At 43.1% G+C, this 21016-nt stretch overlaps 1 protein-coding gene and 1 long non-coding RNA gene across 4 annotated transcripts in view; one reads left to right on the top strand and one right to left on the bottom strand.

Annotated features, from left to right (window-relative positions):
• LOC144670180 (ADP-ribose glycohydrolase MACROD1-like) overlaps nt 1–21016 on the bottom strand; it is an 886999-nt gene that overhangs the window by 403113 nt on the left and 462870 nt on the right. The gene's annotated exons all lie outside the window — the stretch shown is intronic.
• Nucleotides 1696–14045, top strand: LOC144670182 (uncharacterized). Its single transcript, XR_013573838.1, has 3 exons — nt 1696–2198; nt 2333–2470; nt 9540–14045. It is a non-coding gene; the product is annotated as an uncharacterized LOC144670182 (long non-coding RNA).

Here is a 21016-nt window from a genome sequence, read left to right as displayed (position 1 = left end):
ATTGCCAAAGGAATCATCAATAAATCGAGCAAATCTAGCACAGGTAATCCTCAAGTGGAGAAATGCACCAACTGAAGGCATGGAAAATAGTCCAGTCCAAAGACTAATGTCACGTTGCACCCAAACTAATCTTCCAATGGCTAAAAGGCGACTGAAACCAGGAGTAGTAACATGCGTGAGTGAAAAAAATCAAGATGATACAGCAGAAAGCCAAATTACATTTTGACAAGACTGCCAAACCATTGCCAGAACTGAACATTGGAGAGCCAGTCAGGGTTCAAACCTTCACTGCTTTCATCAGGAGTCAGCTCTTTTGGAAACTTGGGAAATGTGTAGAGAAATTGTCACCTTGATCGTATGCGGTAGAAGTGAATGACGAAATATACTGGCAAGACCACAGGCATATACGCACAGCTTGTGAAGCTGTTTCTTCACAGTAATTGGCTGGTCAGGAAGATCGGATCTCACCAGGTGTACCGAGTACAGAACTACCATCAGAAGTCCACAGGTTCCCAACAACAACAATGGAATAACAACAGTTACCAAGGCAACAAGTGCCACAGGAAATACACTCTGGACAAGGAACATCACCCAGACGAATAGCCAATGACAACATGCACGTTTACCATTAAGAGGCCTGCTTGGTTTAAAGCCTATGTACGCATTGCAGGTGCAAAGATTGACTAGCAGAACAAACAGTTGTTAATGCATGAGAACAGTGGGTGTGTGGTGGGTAACTTGGGTAACTTGATTACACATGATTGTGCATGCAAATTTGTCTTTTGGTCATTAGGAAAATGGGGATGTTTGTGTCCTTTGTTCATTATGAAAAAAGGGATCTTTGGGTTTTGAAATGCAACAGTACTGCATGTCCTATCTGACTTGCTGCAGTCATGTGACCTCTGCCAAGCAGGAAGCTCTGTAAACTGCCATCTTACAATCAGTTCAGTGAGGACTTCAGACTGTAAAGCACTGCAATCATTGAACTCAAAACAACAGGAAGAGAGAGGGACACATGAGAGAAGGGGATGCAGAGAGAGGGACAGACACAGGGATAGAGATAAAAATGCAGGGAGAGAGAGAGGTACACAGGGAGAGTAAGAGAGTCACAGGGAGAGAGACGGAGAGAGGGACGCAGATGGAGAGAGAGGGACACAGAGGGAAAGAGAGAGACACAGAGGGAGATACACAGGGACACAGAGAAAGGAACACAGAGAAAGGAACACAGAGAGAGGGACACAGAGATAAAGAAAGAGGGACACAGAGGGAGAGAGGAATGCAGAGGGAGATTGAGGGAGATAGATGGAGAGAGGGACACAGGGATGTAGAGAGAGGGACACAGGGAGAGAGAGGGACACAGTGGGAGAGACAGGGACACAGTGAGAGAGAGAAGAACATGGTGGGAGAGAGGGGAATGGGGAGAGGCTGGTAGGGAAAGGGCTTGAGGGGGGAGGGGAAAGAGGACTGAGGCTTGAGGGTGGGGCATTTAGGCCTAGGCTCAAGGGGGTGTCAGGGGTAGGCCCCGAGGCTGGGGTGGGGGCTGGCACACAGTCACATGTAGGTACATTTCTGGGAAGCCTGAGGGGGTGGGGAAGGCTCTGGGCCATGAGAGCTGGGTGCTGGGTGTTGCTGATTTACAGCAGAGGAAATGGGATCAGGGAAGAACTGAAGGGGTGGGGGGAGGATGTACCACAAGATTGTGGTTTTTAGCCATGCATTGGGAGGTTTTTAAAAAATTTTATTCTCTTTTTATCTTTTTCTGATCTTTCCCCTTCAGGCATAAGCCTTGTTGGGATGTCCAGTTTTCTTGGGCAGGCAAGGCCTGGATGTTGGGGAGGACCCCGCCCTGGGCTACGGTGACTTTTCCCAGCAGCTTGTTGAGGTCCTTATCATTGCTGATGGTGAGCTGCAAGTGGTGGAGGATGATGCGGGTCTTCTTGTTGTACCACGCCACATTGCCCGCCAATTCCTGGATCTCAGTGATCAGGTACTCAAGAACAGTGGCCAAGTAAACAGGGACTGTTAGGAAGGGAGTTCCAGGATTTTGACTCAGTCCCAGTGAAGGAATAGTGAGTCAGGATGGTGTGTGGCTTGCAGAGGAACTTGCAAGTGGTGGTGTTTCCATGCATCTGCTTGCTGCCCTTGTCCCTTCAGGTGGTAAAGGTCAGGTGATTGGAAGGTGCTTTGGCGAAGCCTTGGTGAGTTGCTAGCTTTCTTATTTCATTATATACTTTTAAATTTAATTCCACTGCACTGTTACTTCTCAGTGGTGCCACATTTACTTTGTTACTTTCACGTTGACTATTTCTTTACCCCGCTACCCCTGGCGAAGAGTCCCTTGTTCTTCCCCAGAGTTGGTGACCCTGGTGGTGTCGGCACAGCAGAGTCGCAACAGAGGAGGATGTTCAGAAGGAAGGGGTAACATGGAACGGGTGAGGGAAGTCCTTGGAAAAAATGTTGAAAATAAGTGGTAAGATTTGTTTATTTTTCCTATCATAACATGTAGGAAACTGCACTGAAATGCTCCTGGGTCGCTTTGATGCCTAATGATTGCATTTAATGCCTAAAATGCCTAATGATCACTTCCGAACACGAATGATCACTTCTACAGGCAAACTACGAGTCCTTCAATGATCTGCGATCAAGGGTACGAATGTTTCAATGACCAGTGATCAATATTCATTCCAAATTACACCATTTGATGTCAGAACAGTACTGATCGCTTACGAGCTTTTGTAAAGGCTGAATCGATGGCAGACCTTTCAGGTAGGGAAATTAACAACTCAATGGCATTACATCACTGAATTCCCCACCATCAAAATCCAGGGGGTTACCATTGACTAGAAACCGAAGTGGACCAGCCATATACATACTGTGGCTACAAGAGCAGGTCAGGGGCTAGAATTCTGCAATGAATAACTCACCTCCTGATACCTCACAGCCTGTCTACCATCTATAAGGCACAAGTCAGGAGTATGATGGAATACTCTCCACTTGCCTGAATGAGTGCAGCTCCAACAACACTCAAGAAGCTCAAAACCATCCAGGAAAAGCAGCCCACTTGATTGGCACCCCATCCACCACCTTCAACATCCACTCCCTCCACCACTGACGTACAGTGGCAGCAGTGTGCACCATCTACAAGATGCACTGCAGCAACTCACCAGAGCTTCTTCGACAGCACCTTTCAAACCCGTGACTTCGACCATCTAGAAGGGCAGTAGGAACCTACGAACACCACCACCTGCAAATTCCCTTCCAAGTCGCACACTAACTTGGAAATATATCACCGTTCCTTCACTGTATCTGAGTCAAAATCCTGGAACTCCCTCCCTAATGACACTGTAGGTGTACCTACACCACATGGATGCAGCGGTTCAAGAAGGCAACTCACCATTACCTTCTCAAGGGAAATTAGGGATGGGCAATAAATGCTGGCCAGTGATGTCCACATTCCATGAATGATACTAAAAAGATTGCATGATATGCTAGAGGGTGCCTGATGTCTGTAGGTTTTTAACCAGCAGAGAATGGATCACCTTCAAGAGAAGGAGAGGAGAGGGGATGAATAATCCCAAAAGGAAGCCTGCTGCTCATGTTACTACAATGTTAAGAAATTCAATTGCCTTCTTGCAGATCCAATCAGAGAAGAAAATCTTCCAACAGGAATCTATTAAAGCATGGCACAGGGACAAAAGCAGCAAGCATAGGTTCAAAATTCTCATTTCATCCCACCCCTAACCCATTTCCATTCTCACCACAATAAAACCAAGCCCCAGCATTTAATAAAAAGGAAGTGATATAGTTTCCCTTCACTGACAGTGATCAAGCGTGACAAATTCATGATCAAAGTGAATTTTAAACCATGAGTTAACTCTTCAGTATACAACAGCAAGACTTTTGGTGTAGGCTGCCTGTTGCTTCAATCCTGGTGCCATTAGTAACGGGACGTGGAACAAATCTACCTCAAGGCAGTCTGTTAGCAGTGTTAGGGGAGGGTATACAACAATCTGTGCTGGTGATTCCCTGCAGGGGCGAGCTCCAGATTTTCACTCCTTGTTCTTGGAGACCTAGTTAAGTGAAAGTGAGACTTATTTTCTGCTTGAAGCAAGGGTGAAGTAGGAGGTGAGAGGAAATTGGCTCACAATGCTCCTGGCTACTAGGGTTCCGAAACAGTTCATTTAGCCAGGTTGTTTGGGAGAGAATGCTGAGTGCTCACTGGATCTAAGAGGGAAAACTGAAAAAGGACAAACAAGGAAAAAAATTACATTTGTTTAATGCTTTTCACATCATTCGGATATCCCAAAGTACTTCCAATAATGGATTACTTTTGGAATGTAGCCACTGTTATTATGTAGGCAGATGTGGCAGCCAATTTGCACACAGCAAGATCTCACAGATAGCAAATGAGATAAATCTGTTTTGGTGGTAATGGCTGATGGATGATTATTGGCAAGGACACAGGAAAAGTGCCCTGCTTCTTGAATCATGCCATGGGATTTTTATATCCAGCTGAATAAGCAGATGGGGCCCTGGGATAATATCTCATCAAAAAGGCAGCAGTTAATGTCTGCTCTGCTCATGCTCCAACTCTGCCTGCGAATTCTTCCAGCGCTTAAAACCTCAACTGTACCGAATTATGGTAAATCCTGAATGCATTTGCATGTTTCTCAATAATTGCTGCTTAATGAGCGAGATATGCTATATCAGTGGTCACAGTGTACATTAAACCTCTGTTCTCCAATGAACAATTTGAGTAGCATGGCAAAAATCACAGATAGACACAGGGATAGGGAGAATCATAGATGCAAGCAGGGACAGAGAGAGAGAGAGAGAGAAAAGATCACAGATACAGGGTAGAAAGAGAGAGAGAAAGAGAGATAGAATCACAGGGACTGAGAGAGAGAGAGAGAGAGGGAATCACAGATAAAAGATAAAAGAGAGAGAATCACAGATAAACACAGGCACCACGAGTGAGAGAGAAATCACAGATGAAGGCAAATATATAAATCACAGATACACACATTCATAGAGGAGAGAATCACAGGTACAACCATGAAACAAAGAATCAGATACACACAAGGACCGAGAGAAGGAGCAGAATCACAGACACACAATCACAGAGCAGAGGATCAGAGGAGAAGATCATAGGTATACATTAGGACAGAGTGAATGTGAGAGAGAGAGAATCACAGATTCACAGTCACAAAGAAGAGAATCACATATACAGATAAGGGCAGCTAGCACACCCACTATATGAACAATAACTAGGCTATTGGACCTTGACAGGCAATTAACATGTGTGTTAGCTCTTTGATTTTTATATAAAACATGGCTGGGGTTTTTCTAACCTCTTGACTCCCAGAGAATAAGGAACATAAGAAATAGGGGTAGGAGTAGGCTAAAACAATAACAGAATTACCTGGAAAAACTCAGCAGGCCTGGCAGCATCGGCAGAGAAGAAAAGAGTTGACGTTTCGAATCCTCATGACCCTTCAACAGAACTGAGAAATATTAGGAGGGGGTAAAATATAAGCTGGTTTAAGGTGGGGGGGGTGGGGGGAGAGAAGTTGGCGGAGGGGGTGGTTGTAGGGATAAGCAAACAGTGATAGGAGCAGATAATCAAAAAATGTCACAGACAAAGGAACAAAGAGGTGTTGAAGGTGGTGATATTATCTAAACGAATCTGCTAATTAAGAATGGATGGCAGCACACTCAAGGTACAGCTCTAGTGGGGGTGGGGTGGAAAGACTGACAGGGCATTACAGGTATAGATTTAAAAATAATGGAAATAGGTGGGAAAAGAAAAATCTATATAAATTATTGGAAAAAACGAAAGGGAGGGGGAAGAAACGGAAAGGAGGTGGGGATGGAGGAGGGAGTTCAAGATCTAAAGTTGTTGAATTCAATATTCAGTCCGGAAGGCTGTAAAGTGCCTAGTCGGAAGATGAGGTGCTGTTCCTCCAGTTTGCGTTGGGCTTCACTGGAACAATGCGGCAAGCCAAGGACAGACATGTGGGCAAGAGAGTAGGGTGGAGTGTTAAAATGGCAAGCGACAGGGAAGTTTGGGTCTTTCTTGCAGACAGACCGCAGGTGTTCTGCAAAGCGGTCGCCCAGTTTACGTTTGGTCTCTCCAATGTAGAGGAGACCACATTGGGAGCAATGAATGCAGTAGACTAAGTTAGGGGAACTGCAAGTGAAATGCTGCTTCACTTGAAAGGAGTGTTTGGGCCTTTGGAGTGAAGTAGCATTTCACTTGCATTTCCCCTAACTTAGTCTACTGCATTCGTTGCTCCCAATGTGGTCTCCTCTACATTGGAGAGACCAAACGTAAACTGGGCGACCGCTTTGCAGAACACCTGCGGTCTGTCCGCAAGAAAGACCCAAACCTCCCTGTCGCTTGCCATTTTAACACTCCACCCTGCTCTCTTGCCCACATGTCTGTCCTTGGCTTGCTGCATTGTTCCAATGAAGCCCAACGCAAACTGGAGGAACAGCACCTCATCTTCCGACTAGGCACTTTACAGCCTTCCGGACTGAATATTGAATTCAACAACTTTATATCTTGAACTCCCTCCTCCATCTCCACCCCCTTTCCGTTTCTTCCCCCTCCCTTTCGTTTTTTCCAATAATTTATATAGATTTTTCTTTTCCCACCTATTTCCATTATTTTTAAATCTATACCTTTAATGCCGTTAGCCTTTCCACCCCACCCCCCACTAGAGCTGTACCTTGAGTGTCCTGCCATCCATTCTTAATTAGCAGATTCGTTTAGATAATATCACCACCTTCAGCACCTCTTTGTTCCTTTGTCTGTGACATCTTTTGATTATCTGCTCCTATCACTGCTTGCTTGTCCCTACAACCACCCACCCCCCAACCTCTCTCCCCTCCCCACCCAAAACTTCTCCCCGCCCCCCCCACCCCACCTTAAACCAGCTTATATTTCACCCCTCTCCTAATATTACTCAGTTCTGTTGAAGGGTCATGAGGACTCGAAACGTCAACTCTTTTCTTCTCCGCCGATGCTGCCAGACCTGCTGAGTTTTTCCAGGTAATTCTGTTTTTGTCTTAGATTTCCAGCATCCGCAGTTTTTTGTTTTTATTTTTGTTTTTATTTTTATATCTATATGTAGGAGTAGGCTATCTGGCCCCTCAAGCCTGCTCTAACATTCATCTTCTCATCTTCTACCTCAACTCCTACAGTATTTTCATATCCCTTAATTCATTCGGTATCCAAAAGTATATTGATCACTGTCTTTAAATATACTCAAGGACTGAGTATCCATAGATCTCTGGAGCTGATTTCAAAGATTTATAAGCCTTTGAGTGAAGAAATTACACCTCATCTCCATCCTATGGCTGACCCCTTATTCTGAGACCATGACTCCCTAGTTCTAGACTCCTCAACAGCCACCTCTCTGTCATAAAGAGTTGGAGTTGTTGGACCAAATGACTTTTATCATTCCTAAAAATTCTTGTATTGCATAAAAGTATTAGTAAGGAAGAAAAACATGCCATATGCTTTTTTAGTCATGGTAGAGTACTAGCTACACAGTAGTTGCAGGGTTAAAGAGGCACAGAAGGTAGACCGTATCAGATTCAACAAATTCCCTTCTAAGCTCTCAAATTATTGACATACTGACTAGGATCATTGAAAGCTCAAATTCTGAAGAAATTAGATTCTAAGTTATTCATCAGTTGCCATGTTTAAGGAAGCTTACATTGAATCACAGAGGTCAGTTCACTCATCATCTTGCCAGTTGCACTATATAACTTCAGCAACTGTGACATCGAAATGTATAGGTTGAGCATGTAGGGTTTGTAGAAAAGCAACTGAAGGAGTTTCCCGAATAACTCAATGAGTTTATCCAGGTAGCGGCTGAGCCATAATAGAGCAAAGGAGTTGCACTTCCGTAGCACCTTTCACAACCTCAGAACTTCCAAAGTGCTTTATAGCCATGAAAGGAAGAACACCCCTGTTCTAATTCAAACAGTGCAATGCTTTTACATCTACCTGAGAAGACAGAAGGGCCTTGGTGTAAGATCTGAATGACAGTGCCACCCAACAGTGCAGCACTCACTCAGTATTACACTGAAGTGCCAGCCTGGATTGCATGCTCATGACTCTAGTGTCACCAACTGAGCCAAGGCTGACAACTCTTGCAAATTAGGAGGGTTGCAGGTTCAATTCCTGATCTGTGATGAAATAGTAAATGTGAGCCAGGGACTAAATTGGCCTGGTGCCCCAGGAACTTGGATAAAAAGTCAGTCAGGGCTCCTGCTTATGGGTTCTCTTAGAAAATGTGCCTGTTGATGTCAGCTGTGGACTGGATCAGCCTTGGCTGTGATGCTCCCACAGTCAAATAGCTTGGCATTGCCTGGGATAATAAGTAAAAAATGGAAATTTGGATGAGAAGCTGGTGGGTGGCAGCACTTCAGAGTTGCACCTCAGCCAGACTTCTCACATTCAGGCGATTGAGAAAGTTGGGAGGGGGGGGCGGGGGGCGGTGTGGGGGGGAGAGAAACATGGATATACAATGCTTTATTCTCAGAAATGTTGATAAAGATATGTTGTCCAATCCCTGAAGAGTTAACACTTAAGTGTTTCAGATTTTAAATAGGTAAATAAGAGTTGTATTATGAAAATGAGCTCTAAATATAAAATTAAAATTGTGCAGCTGTCACATCTGAATGCAATTTCCAAACTGCTGGCGCAGTCTCAAAGGGATGCCAACAGTGTGACAATAGGCAAGATGAACAGAGACAAGACCGCACAGAAAGGCAGCCAAATAGCACTGCCTATCCCTCATAATGACACAATATCCCTCAGCGTGCAAAGGGCGTCAGCTGTTTACACAGAATTATAGCTGCCACAGAGAATAGTGCCTATCTTTGGCCAGCACAGGCAATAGATAGAAGGATGAAGGTAGACTGGAAATGAAGGAGATGAAAAGCTGGGTGAGCTCCCCCCGCCCCGAATCCAGCCAACGCCCCCCTCCCTCCAACACCTACCTGCTTGATTGAAAAGAACTGCAACTTGCTTGTTACTGGACTAGCAGCACACATACTGTTGCATATCATATACATTGATAAACATGCCTGCATTTTGGTTTGAGGTCCTGGGGCTGATGGAGGACCTTAAAATAAAATTACAGTTAGCATTAATCTCAGCCTCCAAAAATTAAAAACTCCAGGAGATTTTTTAAAGTTGAAATTTACGTTGCTGCCTATTTTTGCAGGAACAATTGCACCGTATTATCCAAGTTCAACAGATAATTGGGGTGAAATCACACTATGCAATCGTAAAATACAAAATTCCTTTGACCACTATTGTAACAATTGTTTTAATCCATTAACATATCCATATACAAATATTGTACAATTTGAGCATACTCCAAATGCAAGAAATGGAGGTGAGAATAAGCCTATAACATCAGTAGAAGATTTCAATTCAAGGAAGTGGGAGGTTGCATAACATGCTTAAAATCCTATTTTTAGGTTTTTTCCCTAACCAGCTAGGTATGTTTTCCCAGCAGGTCAACTCTGCAGGTATCAATTAAGTAGCCATTGAAACACGCAAAAAATCGATCAGCAACGGCAACAATAGCTAACATTTACACAGAAAATGAAATTTCTATTCAACTATTTCTGCTAAACTATTGCTTTTGATGGAAATTTGGAACAAAAGCAGAAACAAAGTTGACACAGCAAATGGAATTGGACAGAGCAAGAGAATGGGACGGACTGGATTGTACTACAGAGAGCCAACATGAATTCGATGGGCTGAACGCCCTCCTTCTGTGCTGTCATTACTCTATGATTCCAGAAAGAGGGAGGAGAGCTTAATGTTTCGCATGAATCCCTTCTTTAGAATTGAAAGTGGAAGGTTACTGTTCGGTACTTACAAGGAGACACCACAAAGTACTAAGTTTAAAAACAGGGGGTCGTCCATTTAAGACAGAAATGAGGAGAAATTTTTTCTCTCAAAGGGTCATGTGTCTTTGAAACTCTGTTCCTCAAAAGGTGGTGGAAGCAGAGTCTTTGAATTTTTTTAAAGGCAGAGGTAACAAGGGAGTGAAAGGTTATCGGGGGTGGAAGGTTATCGGGGGTGGATGGGAATGTGGAGTTGAGGTTACATTCAGATCAGCCATGATCTTATTGAATGGTGGAGCAGGCTCAAGAGGTCGAGTGGCCTACTCCTGCTCCCAATTCATATGTTCATATGTTTACAGGGTGGTGGCTAATGAAGAGGACCATGAACCTGAGCAAGAAAGTGAGAATGGTCATTCAACGAGAAGGGTGTTGAGTAGGTTCCTGAAAGCAGGAAAGGTCATGTCAAGGAGAAGTTGCTGCAGATCAAGGACAGGGACACAAATAGCTGAAGGTGCAACTGCCAATAAGGGAGTAGAGGGAGCAAGGAATGATCAATGAGACAATGTGGAAGGAGCAGAGAACATTCACTGAGGCATCGAGCTGAAGGAGATCATGGAGCGGTGCCAAGGAGATAAGAGTGAATATTTCAGGAACACACATATCTGTAGCATTTGATGGAGCCATATGGAATTGGAATTTGGGACTTAGTGTGCTGAGAAAGAACACAGACTACAGTCACTTATTTGAAGTATCTGACAGGTTTTGAATGAGGCTTGGAGAAGTCCAGATATGAGGTGCTAAATGTTTGGATTTGGGTTTCAGTAGAAAGATGGAAGAGGTCAAGGTGAAAGGAAGTGGTCAGTGATGATTCAAATATGGAGAACGAAGTCTGATTTTGGATTGAACAGGATAACAAAGTTCTGAACTTTTGGGTTTAATCTAAGGGCGGCAACTGTAATTCAATGTTGGTGTTTCCAGGTCTTAATGTCAGATAGGCAGTTTGAAATTGGCAACAGTGTGGGGTTAATGGAGGAGACAGAGAAATCCTTAGAGCACATATGAATACTCAGCCCTTACTTCCAGATGATGCCCCCACTGAGGAATACCATGCATGTGAAGAAGAGGACACTAAAGATTGAAGACTGGGGCAATCATTGGAGGCATTGCAAGTCCACAGTGGGACTAGAAGCAAATGCAGAAGGACTGTGATGGGGAGATGCCAAAGGTAAATGGAATGGTCAACAGTGTTAAAAGCAATGAAGAGGTTGAGGAGAATGAAGAGAGATAGTGAACCACAATTGCAGTCACATAGGGTACTTATGGTGATTTTCACAGTGCAGTCTTAGTGCTGTGGATGGGGCAAGGAAACCTGATTGGAGACCTTTGAATAGGGAGTGGACGAGTCTGAGTTGTGAAGCGACACAGTCTGGGACTTCAGAAAGGTCACTGCTTAACACAGGAGCAATGGTAGATTTAGTAGTCCCTTCAGCTTCCCATGTCCAATTTTCTAAAACAAGGAGGAAAATGGGGCAAACGACAATGTAGCAATTATGTCTGTTCATGTTGTGTTACTGCATAACAATGTACAGGATTTACTGAACACATCACTGACACCAATTGGCAGAAAATCATTACTGAACTAGGGTTTACACTGATGATTGACATACTGTACAATTTGGACAACTGTGAACCTTTCTAGGGCATCCAACTGTAATTAGACTGTCAACTGCATATGGTATACTCAGACATATAACTAAATGAGATACTGAATAGGGGGTAAATTACTGGTATGACAAAGGTATAGTGTTGCATTTAGTGCAAAGTTAACTTTTTTTTACAGTTTTCCCCGCATCATCTGAAGGCACTGACTCATGTTAGTATTTCATAGGTACTGGCAGCCATCCTGCCAATCACTCAGCTGCCCATTTTGCATGAGTGCGTCCAGGCAGTGACTGCTGGCAAGTTATTTGACTGTGGGAGGTATCAAAACTAAAGCTAATCCCACTTCAATCTAAAGCCCATACAGGTAGTTGCTATCAGGGGTCATTGGTCAACACTCAGGAGCTGGAATGCTAAGTGACTTTACTCACCCTCACCTCCCAGGGCACTGAAGCCAATTACCCACTGTCCTGACTGACATCAGCTGACTGAACGCAGACCTGGAATTGAACTTGGAATCTGCTAATGTACACATCTTAGTGCAACACCACAGAGCTCAAAGCATTAAATTAAGTATATGAATTCATTGTTTATGAATCTAAAAATATTTCACTAAACTATTAAAACATTGACAGTAATTACCATAGATGTCGGCATATAAATCAGTCTTTGAAGCCTTGAAAAATTCCTCCAAAAATGGGGTTTGACTTAAATGCCGTGTACAAAAGTGAACTGCTGATGTGGGTGTGAATGGTCACCATCTGTGTTGTTAATTCACTCCACGTGGGGTCAGCTCTGTCTGGGTGGGCCTTAAACTCCTTGTGCCAAATTATATGGTTATGGTAAGTCATCCATTTGTGGGGTGAGAAACTGAGGCTGACTACTAATGCAAGTTTAGCACCTCGTGGCTGAAAGGAGTGGGAGGGGTCAATTTATATGCCAAGTATATGCAAAAGCATGATTTATGGGGCCAAAAAAATGGTATTGTCTTATACACTGGGTCAGCTTATACGCCGCAACCTATTGTACTGTGCACAAACTTAAGCTGAAGAAAGTACGAAGCTGTACCTCTTGTTAATTAATAAGTGGTTATTGTACAACACTTATCCTGAAATAAGAAAATAAATGAGAATTGTGTGGGGAAGGAGGGATGGGGAGAAGAGATTCCACCCTGTGTATTTGTAATCTTGCTAGGCAAAATGAAATGTTCTCAAGGGTATCTGGCTCATTAGCAAATGCTGCTGTTGTTTTAAAGCAGCTAATTTGGGAACCCTGGACTGCACAGAAGCACGCTATCAAAGTGACAGACATCACAGATTCAAATGAAGGATGGCAAGTGTTAGCAATAATTGGGATGGTCAGCTCTACACAGTAGGGGTGTTCACACAATTACAACAGTGTAATAAGCACCAGTTCAAAGACATAATGATAATATTTGGAACAGAGGCTCAGACTAAGTGTACATCTATCAACTGGCATTGGTTTGTAGGCAAACAATCAAGCAGAATGAGTTTCTGCATCAAACTCTGCACATTCCATCTGCATTGTAAGATTTTTTTATGCCTTACTTAGCTGCAGTTTTGACGTTTTGCAGGCTGACCCAGATTTTCAGTCTGCGTAGAGCACAAAGATAAACTGACAGAAGACAAAGAGGGAGAAGGGATTAGCAAATTGAATACATGCAAGTAAAAATAAAATGGATATGATTTATAGATGAAGTCAATTGTGATATACTAACACAACCTGCATTTATATAGCACCATTAATGTAGTAAAACTAAGGTGCATCACAGGAGCTTTATCAGGCAAAATTTGACACCGAGTCACCAAGGAGATATTGGGACAGTGGTCAAAGAGGTAGATTTAAAAGAACATATTAAAGGAGGAGAATGAGGTAGAGAGGTTTCGGAAAGGAATTCCAGAGCTCACAACCTAAATGGCTGGAGGCACAACCACCGATGACAAAGTGATGAAAATGAAATATGCAAGAGACCAGAATTTCGGAAGATTGGAGGGCTGAAGGAGGTTACAGAGATAGGGAGGGGTGAGGCATTGGAGGGATTTGAAAAAGTTGGTGTTTACACTGAGGTCAACTAACTGAGCACAGACCTGGACCTGAACAAGAGATCTGTCAAAGTGGCTCAGTATCAGAATGCAACCTACAGTCTCAATGTCATTTAGAATACATATGTTTCAATGTGATATAAAACAGAAAATACACAGTAGGGCAATCAGTAACTGTTCTCTCTTGAAAAAAGGCTGCGGGGTGACCTATTAGAGCTCTTTAAAATTATGAAATATTTTGATAGAGCGTGCTGCAGAAGGGTCTGGTATATACTGGGTTAATGTGGGACTGAGTACAGTACTGCCCACACAGTGATGTAAGAAGGCACATAATCTAGACCTAGGGTCAGTGTGGTGCTGGCCAGAGATGTGTTAAGACCTAAGATGGAGATAGCTCCATGCCTGTACCCTCTACTGTATATTCGTATATAAAGCTACAAGTGGTTAATAAAGAATTGCTGTTAACATACAGAAGACTGTGAAGACTTCTTTAACAGACACGTTCTATAACCAACACCATCCCAACACAATGGATGCAGAGAAAATGTTTGCCCTTGTGGGGAAGAACATAACTAGAGGCCATCAATATAAGATAGTCACCGAGAAATCCAATAGAGGAATTCAGGAGAAACTTCTTTACCCAGAGAATGGGGAGAATGTGGAACTTACTACCACAGGGAGTGGTTGAGGTGAATAGTATAGATACATTTAAGGGGAAACTAGACAAGCATTTGAGAGAGAAGGGAATAGATTATTATGATGATAAATTTAGATGAGGGATGATAGGAGGCTCAAGGGGAGTACAATCACCAGATTGGGCTTGTTGGGCTGAACGGCCTGTCCTGTGCCATATATCCTAAGTGATCCTATGTAATCCACACTCTTCACCATGTCCCCCACCCCTAACAAGGTCAAATGATGTATAGGCAATAAAGTTAACCCAGTTTATTGAGGATCTTGAGTGATAATGATCCTGTCAGAATATTTAACATCTAAAGTATGTCTCAAAGCAGCTCTTTTTGAGAGGTCGACTGTCCTGACCTGGGAACTATAAACGCACTTGTGCCTTTAACACCTTCTTGACTTCAGCAAACAAGTGTAAATTGAGAGCTACAATTTCAACAAAACAATAGTAAAACCACAACATTGTAAAGATGTCCTCCTACATTGTCTACATTGGAGAGACCAAACGTAAACTGGGCGACCGCTTTGTAGAACACCTGCGGTCTGTCCGCAAGAAAGACCCAAACCTCCCTGTCGCTTGCCATTTTAACACTCCACCCTACTCTCTTGCCCACATGTCTGTCCTTAGCTTGCTGCATTGTTCCAGTGAAGCCCAACGCAAACTGGAGGAACAGCACCTCATCTTCCGACTAGGCACTTTACAGCCTTCCGGACTGAATATTGAATTCAACAACTTTAGATCTTGAACTCCCTCCCCCATCCCCACCCCCTTTCCATTTCTTCCCTCTCCCTTTCGTTTTTTCCAATAATTTATATAGATTTTTCTTTTCCCACCTATTTCCATTATTTTTAAATCTATACCTGTAATGCCCTGTCAGTCTTTCCACCCCACCCCCACTAGAGCTGTACCTTGAGTGTCCTGCCATCCATTCTTAATTAGCACATTCTCTTAGATAATATCACCACCTTTAACACCTCTTTGTTCCTTTGTCTGTGACATCTTTTGATTATCTGCTCCTATCACTGCTTGCTTGTCCCTACAACCACACCACCCCCCCACCACTTCTCTCCCCCCCACCCCACCCCCCACCTTAAACCAGCTTATATTTCACCCCTCTCCTAACTTTACTCAGTTCTGCTGAAGGGTCATGAGGACTCGAAACGTCAACTCTTTTCTTCTCCGCCGATGCTGCCAGACCTGCTGAGTTTTTCCAGGTAATTCTGTTTTTGTTTTGGATTTCCAGCATCCGCAGTAGTTTTTTGTTTTTACATTGTAAAGATGGTCTGGATATAAAAACACCCTTCAGCTTGTTTGATCTCAGTCTTCCAGACAGAAGCCCTGCTGGTTTCTCATTACGGCATCCAGCAGTTTCATAAACACTTGACTCTTCCTAACGCTGGCTAATCACCTCTGAGTAAAGACATTTTTCTTGGTGTCTGTCCTAAACTTCCCCTGATCCTGTTAGCATATCTGAAAGTTCTGTGTTTACTCTAAAGCATCCTCTCTTTGAAGTCTCTTCTTGAAGTTGAAGACCTCTAGCTTATCTCATTGCTTCTCAAAGTTCATCCCTCTAACACTGAGGATCAGCTTCAATGTTCTGGCCGGTAGCCTTCTCTAGTAACTGAATGGTCCTTTGAAGTCACAGCCATCACAACTGCACATAGTAATTGAGGTCTATTAAGCAAGGCTTGCTAGTACAGGAGTGCACAACAGGCCATGCAAAGGAAAAGGGACAACATAATTTATTTCAAACAACCTGACCTGTACATGAGAAAGGCTGCTGCTCCCATGATCTTTCCCTCCTCTTTATCCCACAAGATACTGAGGCCAATTGTACTCTCCCAGCCGAGATCAATTAACTCAGCACATATAGCCAATTAAGCCAGGAACCCTATTAATCTAAAAGCAAAATACTGCGAATGCTGGAGATCTGAAATAAAAACAGGATATGCTGGAAAAACTCAGTAGGTCTGGCAGCATCTGTGGAGAGAGAGAAAGAGTTAATGTTTCAAGTCCAATGTGATTCCTTGGAGCCCAACTAATCTGTTCAGATTAGTGACACACTAGACAGTGCCATTACTTAACCACTATATAAAGTGATTTTAAAAAAAATTAGCTCGCCAGGAACTGGGCTGTGCTACGAATTCCTGAGCACTGAGTTATTCCTTTCCTGGACCAACTCCCTTGCTCTAAATAGCAGCTTGGCTGTGCCTGGGTTTTCTTTGATCTACATTCACCAGGATTTCCTATATAATCCTTTTAGGGATGCTGCAGTCATAGAACTAATAGGGTGACAATGGTGTTGACTCTTGGTTTCCCAAAGGCTGTAAAAAGCTGGCAAGAACACAGAAAGAACCAGGAAGCACATGGCGAGCGTCTGTCATGCCTCACTTCAAATTACCCAAATAAGTGTCATATTCCAGACAGATGTTTAAGGAAATGAGATGGAACCAAGGGTTTCAATTCTAAAGTGCTCTTGTGGTTAAAGGAGTGATAATTTGAACATCTGGGTGAAGTGAAAGTCCTACTGTCTACGGTGTATTAAGCTTAAGCATTGCATTAATACTGTTGCATGCTTGTATCTGTAGTATTTATTCTTTAATGAAGACATTCTTGGTGGAGGTATATTTGGATTTGTCAACAGTGGCTCTGCTGGTAACACTTTGGCTTCTGAGTCTGAAGGTTATGGCTCAGGTCTCCAGAAACAGCACAAAAATGTAGGCTGGCACATCACTGCAGAACTGAGGAAGTGCTGCACTGTCTGGTCCCATCTTTCAGACGAGGAGTTAAAATGAGTCGCTGTCTGCCCTCTCAGGTAGATGTAAAAGATCCCAGTCCACTATTTCTAAAAAGAGCAGGGGAATTAATCCTTGGTGTGCTGGCTAATATTTATCCTTTAGTCAACATCACTAAAAAACAGATTATTTGGTCATTATCATTTTGCAGTTGGTGGGAGCTTGCTGTGTGCAAACTGGCTGCCACATTTCCTGTATTACAATGCTTCAAAAGTACTTCTTTGGCTGTCAAGTGCTTTGGCATGTCCTGAAAGGTGCTGTATAAATGCAAATCTTTCTTTTCTTTCTCTTTAACTTTTAAAACAAAAAATGTCTGTCAGGAAGACTCTTTTTTCACAGAAAGAATCTTATCAAATGCCCGGTTTAAAATATTTATAATCAGGCTGAATTTAATTTTTTGTATTTTTTAAAATAATTTGAAGTAGTACTGCTGCAGAAATAAATTCCAAGTATGCTGGGTATGCACAGCAATAATCCTGTGTGGTTCATGAAGACTGACACACAGTATATGCGCCCTGGATGTGGTTACTGATAGCCGGTCCTTCAGAGCTGGAAGTGTGGGATTTTCTGAGAAACGTGAAGTCTCAGGACTAACTCGGGTACATCAAGGCTATACTGACATACACAACTACACTTTGTGACAGATGTTTAAGGAAATGAGATGGAATCAAGGGTTTCAATTCTAAAATGCTCTTGTGGTTAAAGGGGTGATAATTTGAACATCTGGGTGAAGTGAAAGTCCTACTATCTACGGTGTATTAAGTTTAAGCATCACATTAATACTGTTGCTAATCTTGAGTAAAGTTATGAAAAGGGTGCTTGGTCTCGAGATCAAATTGGAAAAATTCCACTCAGCAACTCAATAAGCAAGAGCTCTGTCCCAGTCAAGCTGAACTGAAATATATAACTCAGAGACTGTCAATAGCAGCACTATGCTTCACTCCTCCCTGCTCCCCACACTTATTTCCTGGTACCATAGATACCTTCAGGTGTTTTACAACAACAACTTATATTTATATAGAGTTTCTAATGTAATGCAACATCCCAAGGCACTTCACTGGGACATTACAAAACAAAGTATGACACCAAGCCACATAAAGAGGTATTAGGTCGGATGACCAAAAGCTTGGTCAAAGAGATAGGTTTTAATAAGTGTCTTAAAGGGGGGGAAGTGAAATAGGGAGGTGGAGGAGAGGTGTCAGGGAGGAAATTCCAGAGCTTTGAGCCTAGGCAACTGAAGGTACGGTCACTAATGGTGGAGCAATTATGACTGGGGATAAACAAGAGGCCAGAAGTAGAGGAGGGCAGAGATCTGGAAGGATTGTGGAGTTGGAGGAGAATACAGAGACAGGGAGGGGCATGGCCATGCAACATCTTGACAATATGGATGAGAATTTTAAAATCAAAACGTTGCTTGACGCAGAGCAAATGTAGGTCAGCGAGCGCAGGGGTGATGGGGAACAGGATTCGGATAAAGTTAAGGCATGGAAATTTCTCTTCCACCTCATAAAATTCACTCCATATGATAGATTTCTTTAAGTTATTTTCTGAAGTTAGTCTTGCCCCTCTTCAAATCCCAATACTGAAACTATTATTTACATGTCTCATCTATTAATTTGACACATATAAATGAAGAAAGTTATTTAAATTATTCTTGTTCAAGCATTCGGAGAGATCCCATAACCCCACCAACTGTTTCTTCAATGATCCAGGATTTTTTTGCCTTCATTTCACATTTTGATTTTTCTTTCTGTGAAGAAGCTCCTGACATCAATCCGAAATTTGTCTTTTTACTGATTTATTTGGCCTTGAGGTGTACAGCCCCAACTTTTCTGGGTTGGTAGAGCTGTAGGTCTGCAATTGCACCTTTGCAGAGGCCGGGGGAAGGAGAGCTGGCAATAATTTTTGTTTTACGGATCCGATATACATGGCTGTGGAGGTGCTCTGGCATCAATTTTGTTAAGTTTCAGGGTGTGCTGAAAAAGTTTCTGCCCTTGCAGTGACAAATGAGGGAATGGAGACAGGATGATATCACAATAGCATTGCTTGCCAAGACCTGTAGATCAAAGTGCAAATCACACTGCTGATACGAGTGTGCTACTGGAGACCTTTAACCACATCAAATATTGGGGGAAAAATGCCTGGTACTCTCAGAAAGCCTTCCCTTTGGGAAGAATCACTGAACTACTTTCTTAGGGGTGCATGACAGACCTCCTTTGTAGGTAAACACAACTGCCATTTTGTATACAGTAGAACACCACAGACAACAATGAAATAAATGATTGGTTAACTCTTTCTCTTGGTATTGGTTGAAGGAACGATGCTGTCCATGATACCAGGAGACCAACATCTCTTCTTTGTACAGTATTTATTCATGCTCATATAATTTTTTTCACTGGTAGACCTGCAATGCACACAATTTCAAAAACAATTTACTATCTAGGAGATCTGCGGCATGTGAGAAGCTTGTACAGTACTGTGAGATCTTTAACATCTACCTAAACCAATAGGCCTGTTTGAGTATGATTTAAAGGATAGCATCTCTGACAATGCAACATCTCTTCACTATAGCACTAAAGTTTCAGACGAGTTGATGGTCTATAAAAGAGCCAGAACACTCATCTTCTGACCAATTGAGCCAATGTGATATTGAACTCTTGCTATCTATCTTATGTGAGTAAGCATGGGCTCAGCATTCCATGGCACATCAAACTGGAGAATTAATAAATTTCATAGATCATTATTAAGTATCAATTGTCATATCCACAGCGGAGAGGCAGTGGCGTAGTGGTAATCCAGCGACCCAGGGTAATGGTCTGGGGACCTGGGTTCAAATCCCACCATGGCAGATGATGGAATGTGAATTCAATAGAAGTCTAATGATGACTATGAAACCATTCTCAATTGTCGTAAAAACCCATCTGGTTCACTAACGCCCTATAGGGAAGAAAATCTGCTGTCCTCATCTGGTCTGGCCTACACATGACTCCAGGTCCACTGTAATGTTGTTGACTCTTAAATGGCCTCTGAAATGGCCAAGCAAGCTACTCAGTTGTATCAAATCGCGAAAAAACCAATAAAAAGAAATGAAACCAGACGGATCACCCGGCATCAACCTAGGCACCAAAAACGACAACAGCAAACCCAGCCCTGATGACCCTGCAAAGTCCTCCTTACTAACATCTGGGGTCTTATGCCAAAATTGGGAGAGCTGTCTCACAGACTAGTCAAGCAATAGCCTGACATAGTCATACTCACGAAATCATATCTTACAGAACACATCCCATTACCATCCCTGGATATGTCCTGTCCCACCGGCAGGACAGATCCAGCAGAGGTGGCGGCACAGTGGTATACAGTCAGGAGGGAGTTGCCCTGAGAGTCCTCAACATCAACTCTGGCCCCCATGAAGTCTCATGGCATCAGGTCAAACATGGGCAAGGAAACCTCCTGCTGATTACCATGTACCATCCCACCTCCCCTTCAGCTGATGAATCAGTACTTCTTCATGTTGAACATTACTTGAAGGATGCACTGTGGGTGGCAAGGGCACAGAATGTACTTCAATGCCCATCACCAAGAGTGACTTGGTAGCACCACCACAATCAGGGCTGGTGGTGAGGGAATCAACAAGAGGGAAAAACATACTTGACCATCTCCCTCACCAGCCTGCCTGCCGTAGATGCATCTGTCCATGACAGTATCGGTCCTTGTGGAGACGAAGTTCCGTCTTCACATTAGGATACAGTCCACTGTGTTGTGTGGCACTACCACTGTGCTAAATGGGATAGATTTTGAACAGATCCAGCAACTGAAGACTGGGTATCCATGAGGCACTGTGGGCCATCAGCAGCAGCAGAATTGTACTCAACCACAATCTGTAACCTCATGGCCTGGCATATCCCCCAACCTATCACTACCACCAAGCCAGGGGATTA

This window comes from Cetorhinus maximus, chromosome 31 (assembly GCF_964194155.1).
Source record: "Cetorhinus maximus chromosome 31, sCetMax3.hap1.1, whole genome shotgun sequence".
Taxonomy (NCBI): Eukaryota; Metazoa; Chordata; class Chondrichthyes; order Lamniformes; family Cetorhinidae; genus Cetorhinus; species Cetorhinus maximus.
Note: the sequence above shows the minus strand (reverse complement) of the source record. Positions and strands in the feature narration are given on the sequence as shown.